The following is a 13,294-nucleotide window of genomic DNA, read 5'->3' on the forward strand; positions in this document are numbered from 1 at the left end:
TATGATTTTCTTTATTTTATCTGCCCAAAAAGTTTTCCACCTGAATATGTTGGGTCTTAAATGAAACGCATTCATCTAGATATATTGGTAGTATTATGGTTTTGATTTATGTGAGAAATTGAGCCTATGATATGACTATGATTATTTAGGCTTACCAAAAAAAAAAACTTAAATCGGCATAAAAATGGACTTGCAAGGAACGACCCAACTAGGGGGTTAACGGCTGGGCCAAGCCGAGCTGAGTTTTAGTCTTAAAAAGTTAAGTGTGTGTTTAAATATGTTAATCTGACCAAGCATGTTATCTGTTCTGAATATAATTATCGGCATGTGGCCTGACTTATTTACAAAAAATAAAAGTCTTGTTTGGCCTGTTAACATGTTTAAAAAAAATAAGACAATAAAAATTTATCCAAACAAAATATACAATAAAAAACACTAGTAATTTCATAAACATTTATAAATTTAATATGGGATAGGATATTGTTACACACAAATAATGTTACGCACAATGTTACGACCACATCTTAACCGTTGATTTTCGCCAATCAACGGTTATCATTTATTGCGAATTAATAATTAATTAATGAGTTTGATTTGAAAAATGATAATCGTTGATTGACGGAAATCAACGGTTAAGATGTGGTCGTAACATTGTGCGTAACATTATTTGTGTGCCACAATATCCTATCCTATTTAATATATATCCAAACATCATAATATAGAACAAAATCATTCAAAAAGTCTGTTAAACCAATAAAATAGGATGAAATAAATTGATGAGAGAGGGATATTACAAGTAGTATAAAAAATATAAAATAAATATTCATACACTAGGCCAGCCTGAGAGACTCTAAGGGCGAACTTCTGAATTAGAGCCTAAGACCTTTTTATTAAACGAGTTTTTATACAAATACAGGTCTGATTCCAACAATCAATTTTAAACATATAAGCTCAGATCTTTACGAGCCGATCGAGTCAAAGGCCCCTGGTTCGTTTAGCACCCGTAGGCCCAACCCAACAAGAATATAGTGTTAGGCCATATATCTTCTTATCCATTTTGGTTGGGATACAAGAATGGTACATTATTGTACCCCAAAAAAAAAAACAAAAAAAAAATGGTATATTACTTCTATTGTCCATTGTCATCTTATTTTCCTGAACGTTAATCATAATGATTTAAAACGAATCGTACGTCAAGGCCTTTGGATCATGAACTGTCTGAGGTTTACCAAGATCACATCGGATAACATAATGACTATAGTTATCTACACAAAATCTAAGACAAAGTCATTTTCTAACATTGCGGAGCCCATTTCACAATGTGACCCCTTCCATCATCCAAATTTTCAAGGAACCCCCTTTGGCAATGGTTTAAGCCACGTATTGACCTTGGTTGAACCACCCACGAGAAGGGTTGCTGGCTACTGGCTAGCCCCTAAGATGGGTGCTTGAGTGTTGAACCAGGAAATTGCGCTTTGGTCTTGTTTTAGGAAGCTACTTGAAGAGGAGGGCTCTGCAAGGAAGTATTTGTGAAATGGGCCTATTGCAAAGAATGGGATAGGGAAGGCCCGGTGGCTAGTAAGAAGTGTGGCTTGTTCAAGGTGTTGGAAAGTGTTAAAAAATAAAGATGTTTTGATCTCTTTCTTTTCTTTTTTCTTTTTTGAGTGTACTCAAGGGTATCCCCACCCCCTTTGGGGGTGAGACTAATCTCAACCGTGCATTTTCGGTCCCTTGCGGGGGTAGCACTACCCAATCCATTTTTTCCATACCCAGGGCTCGAACTCGAGACCACTGGTTAAGGGAACTCAGACACCTTCCATCTGAGCCAACGGGTTTGGGTTGTTTTGATCTCTTTAAACATGTTGGGTATAGATCATAAGGATAATGACCATTTTGCCATTTTTTTGGCAAAAATTTATTGGATTGTCACGCTAGGAAAATTTTTTATCAAAATGTCATGTCACATTGTCGCTACGCCACCCAGCGAGAATGGATTGACGCGTGGCAGCGTCTGTATGGCCAAACATTCTCGCTGAGCAGCCCAGCGAGAATGGCAGGATGCTGACAAGTGGCAAAAATACATGCATTCTCTGCAAAAGTTGTTCAGGTGGCTAATCTCGTTGGGCTGCCCAGAGAGAATAACTGTATTTTTGTCACATGTCAGCATCTTGTCATTCTCGCTGGGCTACTCAGCGAGAATGGTTGGCTATGCAGACGCTGCCACGTGTCCAGTCCATTCTCGCTGGGTGGCTTAGCGAGAATGTGACGTGGCATTTTGTCAAAATTTAATTGGAATGTGGAATACCGGTGTTAGTCACAAGCGTGTCAGTATGGTCAATGTCTCATAGATCATACAAGTTATCATTGTTGTGTGTTTTGAACTTAGGAAGGTCTTTGTCTTTGAGTCCGCAGGCTCTTCTAACCCATTTGGATGAGTTTTTTCAAAAAAGATTTTTTATATTTTGTTTATTTTAAAAGTGTTTTTTTTATTATTATTTACCAAAAAAAAGTGTTTTTTTTACAAAAACTAAGGTTATTTAGATTTTGAAAAAATATATGACTTTTGATTCCCACTTTTTTTTATAAGCTAACATTTTTAGCTTCCAAAAAAACTATCTTTTAGCTTTTTGTTATTTCTCCTTTTTTTTAAAGCAGATATCCAAACACTAATTTATAATGAGAAGCACTTTTTTCCTAAAAAAAAATTAATTGAAGAAAAAAAATTCCATCCAAACATACTCTAACTCAATTTCTAAAAGGTAGGCATGACCAAACCTAACTTCATTCAACAAAGAAGGGGGAAACTGTATCAACGAAAATTTGACAAGGCTATTTAAAAAAAAAAAAAAATTAACAAGGCTGGATCAAGGTTGGCTTTCGTTTTAAATAATTAATAGAAATAATATCTTAGTTTTGCTTAGTATATCAAGTAGATTTTGAAGATTTCTGTATGGTTGAATATGATCAAGACTATTTAACTGAACTGCAGTTAAATACCAAAACCAATGGAAATATGAAACTAAACTCGACCGTACTATTTTTCTTTTCCCCTATCAATTTTTGGATTATATACATTATTAGGGGCATAGTTCATGCCTTTGACTATTGTACTTTAAACGAAGACATGTAAACTTTACTGATGAAAATAAACAATTAAGCTAAGAAATCATGGCATCATACCAATAATACAAAAGGGACAAAAGAGTATTATTAACTGCAATTTGATTCTGCATTAACGGTTAATGGAAATGGAATTTCACTTTAATTTGGAGCAGTTGTAACGACTAATTTATCCTTAGCCATCAGTTTATTAGCACTGTAAAATAGATCAAACTACAATGTGCAGAAAGAGCATGGAGGCATCCAAGCTAGAAAAGAACAAGCGCTAGTTGTCCTGAACTAATAGAGGAATCAATGAGGTCTAGACGTAGAAGATTCCAGCGACAATATTTCACTAACCAAGCAATCAAGGAAACAAGAAGATGAGCCACCTTCTTTCAAGCAAACATTTGCCTTTTCCTTCATAATTAAGATATTCTTTCTAATCTCGTTCCCTTCATCCCCAACCATTAGTTTCCTAATGGTCTTCTCTATCTCACCTCTCTCTAGCTTATTGTGTTGTAATTGCATTTGCATCCCAACTTTCCAAACATCATTCACATATTTGGCATTGACCTTTTGGTCTCCAAAACATGGCATACAAATCATTGGAACCCCTTCACATATGCTCTCCAAAGTTGAGTTCCAACCACTATGAGTCAAAAATGCTCCCACTGCATGATGGCTCAGCACTTGTTTTTGAGGAGCCCATTTCACAATGTAACCTCTTCCTCCCAAATTCTCTAGGAACCCAATTGGCAATGGTTCAAGCCATTCTGAACCACGGATTACCCCAGGTCTAATCACCCACAAGAATGGTTGCTTGCTGTTGGCTAAACCCCAAGCTATCTCCAAGAATTCAGCCTCACTTATTGCAGCCACACTCCCAAAACTAACATAAACAACACTTTTATGTTCTTGTCTGTCTAACCAAGAGATGCAGCTTTTGTCTGGGGTTAATAAGCTAGTAGAAGCAGTTGAGCCTGCAAGAATGTGTTTGTGTAAAGGTCCTACAGGGTATATAGGTATGGAAAATTCTTGGCGCAGTTTTGACAATGCAGATGATTCCAACTCCTCAAAGGTGTTCCAAATAACCCCTGAAGATGTCTTGCATTCATCAACAACTCGACATATTAGTTTATAAAATGCATCAGGATCCTGCGTCTGAAACTCAGGAAGATCTTTCACTTTGAGTGGTGGAAGATCCACCACGGGTTCTTCCAATCGAGATTCTGGATTTTTCAACAAAAGTAAATATGAAATCTTTAGTTCTAGTCAGGGAAAAAAATATCTCTCATCTCAAATGCATGTGGCTTCAAATTGCTCTTTGAGAAGAAAATAAATCAAAAAAGCAAAATTTACATAAGTACATAAAGCAAACAAAACAGAAAAACAGTAAGAGATGATTGAAAAGATGGGATTTTTCTGATCAGAAACATTATATCATTTTGGTAATTGGAACTAAACCATATTTGATGAAAAGGGTGTAATTATATGAATAATGAAGAACCCACCTTGAATTGGGAGGTAACCTCTTTCTCTTAGGAAGGGAAAGGAAGCAAAAACAACAAAGGAGGATGCCCCACCAGTCCTCAGAACAAGGCGAGGGAGCTTAAAGTCATTGCAAACAGCTCGAGTGAAATAAAGTGGAGTATCGGCAATGAAGCAAGTAATAGGTTGTTGAGACAACAACATAGCCAAACATTCCTTCAAAGGTTGTGCGCATCTTATGTTGATGAGATCAATGAGGTGTATGGAATCGAGGGTGGAGACGTCGGCTTTGGATAAACCATCTGGGATGGGATGGAAGGTGAAGTGAGGATAAGAAGAAGAGTCAAGAGAGTTGAAGATGGTGTGGATGATGGTGATGGAGAAACCCTTTGAGTAGAGAATGTCTGCAAGCTTAGGGTGTTATGTGGCCTTGATGTGGTGATGGCATCAGCACCAATCTTTGGCTTTTCCCTCTCCCTTTCTCCTCCATTCACTTGCTATCTCAGGAAATTTTCGACAAAAGAATCAAAGTTTTATTTTTCTTTTTATGATTGTTGTACTGATCAAATTGGGAACACTTGTACTTAAAAATGATTATAAAGATGAATAAGACTAGTGCTCTCCAGATTCTTTCGGTTCACTGATTCCAAGAGTCATATATGATAGTAGACGTGAAATTTGAAACCGATATGTTATGATAACAAACCATTTGGCACGTTTTTTTATCTTAATTATTGAAATAATGACACTTTCCATGAACATTTTTTCTTCAGAATGCCAAGTGAATTTTTTTACCAATTAAAAAGGAACTTATTCCCAACTAAAGGAAAAAAAAATGGCTTTCTGTTTCAAAATTCTATATTTTTGGGTCTTATTTGCCGCCCCGACATGGGATTCCCGTTCGTCAACCCACCTCTTCACCGATCAATTTCGTGGAGTTTCCAGGACCACTTGGACAGAGTTTTTATTGCTGTTCTTTCTAAAATCTGGTTTTATGAACCATAGGATACACCCGCTAAAAACTAGCTCAAAGGGTAAGAGTGTCCAAGACATTGCAACAGGCCTAGCCTACCTGTGCTAAGAAACGCTTTCACAAGAGAATGTGCTAAGAAACGCCACAAGAGAAAGAGGCGGCGAAGCTCTGATACCATGTAAAGAACTTGAGATATACCACCTAAAAGCTAACTCAAAGGGTGAGAGTGTCCAAGACCTTATAAACTCCACAGTAGTTGCACATACAACCAAACAAATGTGGGACTATATATATCTCAACATTTATGTTTCGATGTAAACTAAAAGCTTTTCACTTTCACGAAAGGTTGACGACTTGCGAGTTTGACAGCCAAGTCTTTTTCCTCGCTCGAGTATCAACAATTAATGGTTTTTCTTTGTGGCATTTTTTCTTCTTCTGTCGTTATTTTCTTGATGAGTCAAATGCTTTCTATTTTTACATAACCCTTCAGTTTTGTATAATTTGTGGGTTGTGGGTTTGCTTGCTTAAATTAAAATACGCGCTAATGCTAACCTATCTGATGAAATCTTATTTCTCAGGAACATGAGTAATATAGACTTTTTTTTTCCTATTTTGTTCATTGATATTTTTCTTTTTCATGAACTATCATTATGGAAATTTAAGAGGTTACTTGTGGATAATATTTTAAATGAGTATTGATGTAAATCTATGAGAAGTTCCTTTTTGTATATTGGCAAAGGACTCGCTGCACTTCTTTACACGTCCTCCACCCTATTTATGGTAGTTAAAATCTGGATTTAAATCTTAAAATCTCGATTTTAACGATTTATTTTTGCTAAAACGATTTAGATTTCACTTAAAATCGTTTCTAATATAAAATCCCGATTTAGGCATTTACTTAAGTCCCGATTTTAAGATTTAAATCCCGATTTTAACTATTTGAATGATGTTAAGCAAGTTAGAAAAATTGTTGATTATAACATTGTTGATGTTTCATCCGAAGATGAATGGATTGTGGAAAATGAAGGAACTTTATCTCATGATGAAAGTTTAGATGAAGACAATTTTGAATGATGTAGTTGAAAATCACGTTGAACAGAATGTCTTCGATGATAATAACATAAATGATTTATTAGTTAAGACCCTTAGAGTGTGACAATTGTATGCAAATGTATAAGGATGGTGGCATGTAGTCTATTTTTCTTAATTTTTTTTATACATAAGCATATGTATATAAAAATTTAATTTTAAAGTGCAGGTAAAATCTACGATTTGTATTACGATTTTACGATTTATGATTTTTTATTCCCTTTCCGATTTTAGGTAAAATCTCGATTTTGACTACCTTTACCCTATCACTTTTTTTTTTCTTTCTTTCTTGTTGTAGTGGGTTCTGAACACACCGTTCAGCACCGGATATGTGTAAAAAATGACGGGCTTACAAATGAATCGTTGTAATTTGTCAGAGTTTCGTTTATCTTATGAACTTGAGATTCCTATCCCGCAAGTGCTCTCAGCTAACATTCATTGTATTGTGTTCCAAACTAACTTGTACAACTCAAAATCACATAATTAATGTAAATTTAAAAATAAATTATCCAAATGATCAAGGAGTGAAGCACAATTAGTATACAACTCTAATACAATTAAGCAATTTTATTAAAATCGGCTCGAACCAAAAGTTGGACCAATCGAGAATAGGATTATTAATCGGTTTGATTTAGCCAATTAGCTGATTTTGTAAGCAATTAGATTAAGAATTGACGAATCGGTGATAAACTTGGTTCAATCGATGCGGACCCGATATTAGTTTTCTAGTTGAAACAACTTTTGAAAATTGTGGCAAAATATTCTACCACAATTACATCTTTGAGATTCAAACTTGATGCATAAGGGAATGGAAGTGAAATGTTAACCATTAAGTTAAATCACTTTGGTTGTTATATTACTTCTATTATATATTTATTATATATATTTATATAATTTTAATTTAAACGATATAACCAATAATAATTGAACTAATGATCTGCTATCGTGACCGGTCCCGATTTAATAACATTGCAATTAGGTGTATTAGACAGATCTATAAGCAATTATCGCAATGTGTCACATCATACAATCTAGTATTTTATTTTAAATTTTACTATCATTCATATTTTTATCTCCTCACTTTGTATAAATATTTTTTTGATACATACATAAATATTAATTAACATAATAAATAATTATTATATAATAATTAAAATAATTAATAATACAATTGTTATTATTTTAGAAATTAAATCTATAACTTTAAATTTATTTAAAGAATAAATAGCATAATAAATAATCTTTTATTATAATTTTTGGAATCCTTTTAAATTTAAAAAAATTAAAGTTATTATCATCAATTACGATTTGATAAAAAAAAGGTTTTTGAAAAAAAAATTCAAATGGAAAAAATAATTTCGATTTGTTTTAATATGATATTTAGATAATATTTAAATTCTTTTGTCAAAAAAATAAAAAAAAATAAATTATTAAATCATAATAAATTTAGTATAAAAAAATTTAATATTTTTATACTTACATAAATTTCAGAAACTATGATTGGTAATTATTTATTATGTTAATTATTATTATACTAGATGAATACTCATTACTTAATTAATATTTACATGTAGGGAAGGATTAAAGATGTAAATGAAAATGATTATGGACGATAACTTATTGCACCGTGTGACAGTTGTACACCCCCTATTCTTCATATGTAATTGATAACATAATTTTAGAAAATAATTTAATATCTACATTAGTTACATTATTTATTTTTTAATTTGTATTAATTATGTGATTTTGTCAAGCTTATCTTTAGAAAAATTGTTCCTTAGTATAAAAGACTTGTCCATTAATTTTTATTATAGCGCCTTCAAAGGTTGGAAGGCTTCATCATGAGCAACTAATATTCATATTCCATAGATATACGAAATCATTCATGAATTTAATTTATGTGTATAAAAAATTTTATATTCTTATCTAATGATGTGGTATCATATTAAATATATATAATAACATGTAAATTATTAAATTTGTTAAATAATATATTGTTCTGTCTATGTGACAGAGATGTCTAGGCAAGGGTTAGTAGATGAATATAGAATCTTGTGCTCTCTCTAGATACCTATGAATTAGGTATCTCGAAAGTAGCAAATTACTGTACACGGTTATAAGACCTTTAGCCAGAAAAGGGGGTGTTGTGTGTGCACAATATTTGCGTAATAATAATATAGAGAGATTAGTCTATATATGTGGTCTTTAGCTCTTATTTATAATATTTACCTTAGGGTTTGAACCATTTGGGCCTCTTTCTCCTGGGCCTAATTTGCTGTCTGTATGTTATCCAATAGTTCATCCTCTGTTGGGCCTCTCAAGTATATGGGTCTTACGCAAGTCCATAATAGTTGCCCCCAGCACGGTAGACTGGTTGCTCAGGCTACCAGGTGCATAAGTTAAAGTTTTCTAGCCCAACATAGAGATTGGTTGTCTAGGCTATCGTTTCCCACACACGACGCCAATGTTCTGTCTATGATAGACATGTCTAGCCAAGGGCTAGTGAATCAATATAGGATGTTGCGCTCTCTCTAGATACCTATGAATTAGATATTTCAGGGGTAGCAAATCACTGTACACGATTATGAGGTCTTTAGCCAGAAAAAGGGGTGGTGTGTGTGCACAGTGTTTGCGTAATAATAATAGAGAGAGATTAGTTCATATTTGTGGTCTTTAGCTCATATTTATAGTGTTTACCTTAGGGTTTGAACCATTTGGGCCTCTTTCTCTTGGGCCCAATCTGTACGTTATCCAACAGTCCATCCTCTGTTGGGCCTCTCAAGTATATGAGCCTTACGCAGGTCCATAACATATATTAATAGATCATTAAATGATAAAATATAATTTTTTGAACTTATATAGTGGATTCATTTTTCGCATAATTTATATGTTAATGTATAATTTGTTAAATTAATTATGTATCTACAAAAAAAAAATTAAAGCTTCTATATTTTTATTCTTTATTTATTCACTTTAATATTTTTAAATAAATAACTGAATTGATTTAAGTTAATAATTTTCCTGAAAAAATTACTATTTCTTTAAAGTAATCTACTCAAATTCTGCTTTTATTTATTTATTTATTTATTTTTTTGGTAAACGTCAAATTCTGCTTTTATATAAGTGTATAAAGTGGCAAACCATATTGGGCAAAAAAAATTAAATATTATAAATTAAATAATAAAATATAAAAGGTAACATTTTTGAACTTATTTACGAATGTATAGCAATCAGTCACGCCCAAAAACAGAAGCATTAAGGTGCTTGGTGTAAGAACCTGCACCGTTAATTAAGGTATTTAATTAATAAATTACGAGAAAATAGGAAATGATTCCATAATTGACTCTAATAATTATTTATGAGGCTTAATAATCATAATAAGTGATTAAGAATGCTGAAAGTCGCTTTTCGGAAGAAAAGTGCAGATACCGGTTCTGCTAGTCGGTATAAATGCGTGACGAAAAATTATCCCGGAAAATTAATGTAAGTGCATGATAATTACTAGAATAATATGTAGGACTTGTAAAACGAGTTTCAAGTCCAGATAATGAGAACTGGTGCTGGAAACCGGTACTGGCTTGGAAAAGCGCGTACCGGAAAAGTGCTCAGAAAATTATAAGAAAAATATGATAAATCTTAGAAAATTATGTAGTTTCATAATCCAAAGTTTGGGATTAAAATGCTAAGCGTAGCAACTAAAGTTAATACTGTGTGTTAATTGGGTAAGTGGCTATAAATACCCTTGTTAAGGGCACAAAGCCCTAGGTTTTTCTGTTGCTACGTGAATGCTGGAGTGGCTGGTCAGTTGCTACTGTTCCATTGAGCTTTCTTCACCATTTTGGAGATCAAGTGTCAATCTTGCTTGGTTTCTTCACCTCCAAACACTTGAGCCTTGTGTGAGTGGTCATTGTAAGTGTGAAAGGAGCACCTTTTCTGAGTTGTGGTGGTTGTGGGAGCTGAGGTGTTTTCTGGTTTGGTGGCATTCTTGTTGAGGAGTGTTGTGCTTGGCTTGTGAGGCTTCAAGGAGCTTCATTTGTGAAGAAAGATCCTTGCTTGGGTGGTATTTTCGTACACCCTTGAAGTCAGCACCTTGGCAGCTGATTGTGAGCTCCAAGAGCACCTCCAACCTCTGTCTTGAGCTTTGGTAAGCCTTGTCACCTTTGGTCTTGAGTCTTTGAACTTAAAAATGAAAGCTTGATACATGTTAAGGTCAAAAGATGATAACTTGTTGTGGGGTAATGTTGAACACACCTAGAAATGCATGTTTAGGTGTTTAAAATCGGTAAAAACCCAACCTTGGAAGGATATCTTCACGAAAATGCAGAAACTGCATTCTGTCGTGAAATATCCGGATATCGGCCCGTGGAATATCCGGATATGGGATATCCGGATATGTGTATTCGGATATGGGGTTTTGGGATATCTGGATACTAGATATCCGGATATGGGATTCTGGATATCCGGATATTGCTTATCCGGATATGTCCAGTGAGATATCCGGATATTGCATATCCGGATATGGTCCCGAGGAATATCCGGATATTCTGGGATTTCGTAGAACAGTAGCTGTGCTGTGTGTACAGTAGGCTATTGGGGGGTTGTGGACCCTAGATCGATGAAGTTGAACTTCGGTATTTAATGGACTAAGCCAGAATCATGGGATTAAGGGCTTGTGGCTTTGTTAGAAGCTTTAAGACTTGAAAACGTAATGAAAAGGCGTTGTCTTAATATTGTATGCTTGTGGTGCATGTTGTTGATGTATTGTTGGTCCATAACAGATTGTGAATCTGTTGTGTTTGGACTTTGAATTGTGGACTCTTGGCTTTTGGAGTTAGCTTGCAAGGTCAGCTTTCGTGTCCTCGGTTTAGCCATGTTGTGGTTCCACCATGTCCCATGGGGATATGGTTTATGCATGTTGTTTACATGCTTTTGGATATTTGATATGTTGATTGAACTTTACATGTAATGGCTTTTAATATGCATGTGTTGTTTCATCTTGACGGGAAGCCTGAGTATGTAGCGCCATACAAGACGGTGTACCGGGGTGAATGCAAGTGGTACTTGCACGGTGTGTAGGTGATAGACGTATACCTGCACTGTCTCTGGCCAGTAGATTAGTATTGACACACATGACATGATTATCTGCTGCATTGCATTGTTTTTGAAATGATAAATGATAAACTGCTTTGAACTTATATTGCACATGTAAGTGAGCTTGGGGTGGAAGATCCTTGAGGACTCACTGACTTACTGAGATTTCTAGATTAGAGATCTTACCCCACGTTTGGGGAATGCTTATTTCAGGATCAGGTAGTATGGGTACTGATGCCTCAGGCGGCAGGAGACCAGAGCTTAGCTGATTATGTTTTACTGCTTTATGTTAGCATGACTGGATTTGGATGCTGTTTATGTTTTCCGCTATTTATGATATGTTGTTGTTGAGACTGATGTTGGGCATGTTGCCTTATTTGAGTGAGCATGGGGATTGTCCATGACACTATATGTTAGTACTTGTAGTTTGGAGTTGTATAAACTGTTAGATGGTCCGGTCTACATTGTTGTAGTTCCGTGACTAGAGCCACGATTATATTATCTATGTTATGAGGTATTTCAGTTAGCTGTTTTATTGCATTTACATACAGGCGATATTTTATTAATTGATTATTAAGCAAGCTGGTAATGTTAATGGCATCATAATTGAAAAGAAAAAGTAATTCTGCATTTTTAATTAAGCGCAGCTTAATACGATATTATGATAACATTCCCGGATATATACGGGGTGTTACACTTGGTAGCGTCGAAATTTGGACGTGACTTATATGGTGATGACACATGGCATAAAATATTTAACAATTTTACCGTAAAACTTTGGAAGGCCATAACTTTTGACTTTAGTGTCAAAATCAGGTGTGTGTGTGTGTGTGTGTGTGTGTGTGTTTTTTTTATTCTATGTAACTTTTCATAATCTACGCAATAAAATTTTTTTAAGGAGATTTGGTCATGAATGCTTCCTTGTATCCCGTTTGACATATTTTATCTATCACAAATACAGTTTGAATTTGCAACAATACATAAGTGTTTTAACCAAGAAACCCCTGAGTTCTTTCCAAACCAACAAAATGAGTTGCGCAACACATGCCATCGATTTCTTAGCCTGGTTTTTCCACGGTTAGCCTTCGAACCAATGATTTTTTCAGCAACAAAATCGGTACTTTAGGGCTTTTCGTAAGAAGAAACGCTTTTGTACTTATGTTGCTTGTGTGCATTAATGGAGAGAAAACCACTGTCATGGTTAAAAACATTCCTAGCAAACATCCCGTTCTGACACTCGAGTCATGTGAGATAAAACATGTCAAACGGAACACAACAAAGCTTTTTTTAAAAAAATATTTTGACCAAATCCCCTTTAATGAGGTGTCATTGTATAGATTTTAAAAAATTACATGGAATTAAAAAAAAATCACCTAATAAGGCCACTCGAGTCAAAAGTTATAGTCCTTCGAAATTTTACGGTAAAACTGTTAAAAATTTTGTGCCAAGTGTTATCGGTGTGTGAGTTGCGCGCCAATACGTAACACATCTCTTTTGAGCGCGACTAGTTGCTATACATTAATAAATAGATTAAAAAAAACTATTTTTTTG

At 34.5% G+C, this 13,294-nt stretch overlaps 1 pseudogene; it reads right to left on the reverse strand.

Moving 5' to 3' along the window:
• Positions 1–3,411: 3,411 nt before the first annotated feature.
• On the reverse strand, positions 3,412–5,080 carry LOC133289533 (UDP-glycosyltransferase 76B1-like; annotated as a pseudogene).
• Positions 5,081–13,294: the final 8,214 nt, after the last annotated feature.

Source organism: Gastrolobium bilobum, unplaced genomic scaffold (assembly GCF_033153095.1).
Source record: "Gastrolobium bilobum isolate Gb01-03AN ecotype WA unplaced genomic scaffold, APGP_CSIRO_Gbil_v1 utg113230, whole genome shotgun sequence".
NCBI classification, from domain to species: domain Eukaryota; kingdom Viridiplantae; phylum Streptophyta; class Magnoliopsida; order Fabales; family Fabaceae; genus Gastrolobium; species Gastrolobium bilobum.